The sequence below is a fragment of the Ananas comosus genome, linkage group 5 (genome assembly GCF_001540865.1).
Source record: "Ananas comosus cultivar F153 linkage group 5, ASM154086v1, whole genome shotgun sequence".
In the NCBI taxonomy this organism is placed as follows: Eukaryota; Viridiplantae; Streptophyta; class Magnoliopsida; order Poales; family Bromeliaceae; genus Ananas; species Ananas comosus.
The window spans coordinates 14,392,579-14,397,182 of record NC_033625.1 but is presented as its reverse complement, the minus strand read 5'-3'; positions in this window follow the sequence as shown (position 1 = coordinate 14,397,182).

Here is a 4,604-nt window from a genome sequence, read left to right as displayed (position 1 = left end):
GCAGAAAGGCAAGTATATTTTTCACAAAAGTTAGCTATAGATTCACAACATTTGCTTAATTTAGGTTAAATTTTAAGTTTGTTGCTCATTTGCAGGAATGGATGATCCAAATGGTCCCTTCATTTTCATCAACGATGCTTTGAAGATGATAAAAGGATCATGCGAGAGGTCGCAAAATCCGAGAGTTTCAAATGCTACATAACTTTTGGAAAGTTATTTTTCATGAAACATTACAAAGTTCCTTTTAGTTCAAAATATGTTTAAATTACTATGAAATTCTCCATGAGGTATGAAACCTACATGTTCTTTGACAAATAAATATCTCATAATCATTTTCTTTTCTTTTGTTTTTTTTACTAAATAACCGATCTTTTCCTCTAAACACCAAGCTAAGAATCTTTGCATTAGTTTTTAGTGAAGGCTTATTAATCTTATACTAACACTCTATACATGGCGAAACATTAATCTAACCAAAATAATGAGCTTGTTTGTTGTCATTCCATCTATTTTAAATTTTGTCCTCAATTTACTAACTAATTATTCTATTCACTTATTTAAAACTTACTTATTTTGTTATCATTTTATAATATCAACAGAGTATTTTGTTAAATTTATAGCTAATCAATATATTAATTTTTATATTGTCATTTAAATTTGTTTAATCGTGTATTTCATTTCTAGGATTACTTTCGTATTACTTTATTATTAAGTAAATTGTTTTTTCCCGACTTACAATGATTAAGTAATTTATTATCATTTCATCTATTTTGTTTATATTCCATAATTTTTTGACTAATTATTCTATTCATTTATTTTAATAAAAAAAGAACAAGGAAAATTAGAACTTCTATAATATATATATATATATATATATATATATATATATATATATATATATATAACTTATTTAATAAAGATTGAAAAATAATTTTTATTTTCTTTCTCCTGCACTTATAAATCCAATTTTTTTATTTTAACATTTGTAAACTATATATACAAAATTTATTACATATTATAAAATTTATAATTAATATTTATACAAAAAATAACCTAAGTCATTTTATTCTCTTTATAACCCAATTTATGAACTATATTCTAGGAACTTAAAAAGTATTGGTGCCATCGAGTAGTCGTGTTGCATCTTCTCTAGGAATTGAGATGGCGATGTGGTAGTACCACCTGTCTTTTCAAGTAGGACTTCTGTACAAGTTGATGGAAGGATTCAAAAACTAGCCCATCAAACATTAAAATTGATCAAAATTTCTCAATGAGCACTAATAAAAACAAATAATTTTTTTTTTCTACCAGATGCTCAATAATCCAGCAGGTAGGAAGTCTTAATCTTTATTTATTGCTTAATTGTCGTCTGAGACTATATTGTGATTTTTGACTAACCACATATTACTCTATTTACATCAAATCAAATAATCTGTGTCGGATTTTGTACATTGAGTCGACCCTATTTGGCCTCTATTTACTGCCCTTTTAAATTTGATTTTATAGTATTTTTTCTCTTATTTTTTGGCTCTAGCATGGATTTCAAGTCAACATATGATAGCTCCAAATTTTGTGTCCCATAAATGGAGAGTAATTGGAATTTAATTTTATAGTATTTTTCCTTATTTTGGCTCTAGCATTGACTTCAAGTCAACATATGATAGCTCTAAATTTTGTGTCCTATAAATGAAAGTAAATTGGAAAGGTAATAATATATAATACTGTATAAATTTCAATTTTGCTTAATTTAGAGTTTTGCTTATAATTCTTTTGTTTACTTTAGGCAAGTATTATATTTTTTTTAGTTATTCTCGGCTCGATCTGTATATTTAAGATTATTTAATTAATAAAAATGAATATATTTTATTTTTATCTTTACTGACAATATATTATTTTTAAAATTTTACTTTATTAGTATCTATCCACTTTAATGTGTAGGTCACTTCATAATTGGTTTTTAAGAGGAATATGATTAGGGCCAAAAAAGAGAATAGGACAAATGAATCTCTTTATTTGATTAGCTAAATGTGAATTTGAGGTTCTTCAGTGTGTCATTTAATATTTGTTATCCTTTCGTCGCATATTCCAAATGTTTTTTCATGATATTTATGTAACAATTTTTCTTCTTCCATAGTTCTTTCTTTTTTTTCGATTTCTTTTATTGTGTTTTGGTAAGTTGTAATTTAATTATAAATAAAAGTCTCTAATATATTTTTTATATTGTTAAATCAATATGGTTATATTTTTTTATTTCTTCTTTACGTTTATATGTATTTATTAAAACATTTTTACCTGCCGCATCGCGCGGGTCACTACACTAGTATTCTCTTAAAGAGGAGATTTGTTTCTAACATGACCGGTTATGAGAGTTTCACTCTTTGCAGCCCACATGCCGCCCCCGCCGCCCTCCCTGTGTCAGATCGAGTTGTTAGAAGATGCAGTCAATTTATCTAAAATATACAGACACTCACGAATTTTAATTGTGATTTGCTCTAACTAGCTTTTCGTCACTTCGAATATACCTAACTCCACCCTTCCCCATTCCACTACAGGGGCGGATGAATCGTTGACGTTAACTATTAATTTTAAAAACATAAAATTTTATATTTATATATATATATATATATATATATATATATAATTATTAATTAATTAATTCACTTAGGGGCTTTTTGGTTGGATGTAGTTACAAAAATAGTGTAATTAAAAATACATACAGTTGTAAATGCTGCAGTTGTAATTAACTATATCTAGTTTGTTTGGTTTTGTACAGTTGCAACTGCTGCAGTTATATTTTTTCTGTTTGGTAGTTTGTAGTTGAGATTTGTATTTGTAAATTCTGTCAATTTCTATATAGAAAGGTGAGATTATCTCTTCTGAGCATAATGAATCATATTTTAATTAGTAATTAAGACTTTTATATTTATATATAATTTATATATTATAAAATTATGTATGAATTTAATAAATTTTAAATATAAATATATTATAAATTTGTTCAAAATAAAAATTAAGATATAATTAAACTGGTAGACTGAAAAATAAAAAGCGTATGCAAAAAATTTATTGACCCTAACGGATATTACTAATCCTATCAGATTTCATGAATATGTATTTTTGAAAATAAAAAATAAAAAAGATGTGTAGGAAAAAAAAATTACACTTTGTTTATATTTTTAATGGGTAAGTCCACTCCGGCTCAACTGCTGTATTTGGTACTGTAGCCAATTTAACTGCATATTTAGGTATTCTTGTGTAGATACAGCTGTAACAGTTGGACCTAACTACACTAAACTAAAAAAATATTAATAAATATATATATTTTTAACTATAAATTTGTAATTTATTACTATATACTAAAAGTCCGTGGAGCATTGTTCTTTACTTGACACGTGTCCGACTCAATGACTCGATACACCTGGTGCACCGTAGACCATCCCAGTGCACTATAATCCTTAAAAAATATTATTTTATTTTAATATATATATTTAAATTTTATATTTGTTAATATAAAGATATTTAAAGTATCATAAAATAAATTTAATTAATTAGATTTTAATTTAGAATTTTTTTTTTCGTACTTTTATCATACAAGTTTATCGGTATTTATGAATGGTACACATACACCAGGTGCAGGCAATAATTTTCAACAATGAGGAATCATGAGGCCCTCTCCCTTTGTGACACATATCTAGCCCATATACTCGGTGCACCCATTGCATCATAAAATCCTTAAACAAATTTAATACATACATCTAAATTTTATGTCCAGTTATTGGTGCAATGGGGGCATCGTGGATCCAATAAGAAAATTATAATTTTATTTTAATAACTATATCTAAAATTTATAAATATTCACGTATAGATATTTTAAATATTATAAACTAAATTAAATTAACTAAAATTTAATTTTAACATCTCTATTGTATAAATTTATTGGTGTGTATGAGATATATATACACTTGGCCAGTGCAGTCAATGAATTCGACTAAATACCACTTTGAGTTAGACACTCAACTATGTTAATTTGATTAATATTTTATCGATCTTTAATTATTTTTATTTAAGTTATTCATTGCCTGTTAATTATTAATTCAATTGAAACACTCTCCCAATTCTTGATATTGCTTGCATTGGTCGACAAAAATAATCTAAATAAAATCAGAAAAGTAAAAAGTAAAAATAACACAAAAAGATGATATGTACTAGCACAAATAATAAGTATATTATTAAATTACATTTTCTGTTTCAGAAAATTTCACTTTTTTGAAATCNAGCTCGTTTTCGATGTTGCGACTTTCGAATCGTCGATCGGCTCCGTTAAACTTGATCTAGAGTATTTGGAGTACCTAGAAAATAAATTTTATTATTTTTCGATATCATTTGCCTAGTGATCGAATGGGCTCAAAATCAACAAATTTCAAAGGCCGTAGTGTGCCGTTTGCAAGTTTAACGGTGTAAAAATATCCAAATCACGTGAAATTTTGATAGAAAATTCTTTATACTATATAAAACAAGATCAATATCTTTGATTAAAAATTTTAATGTCATATTATTACATTTTGTAAGTTTTTTATTTTCAGCCGTTGATTTTGAGCCCCTTCGTT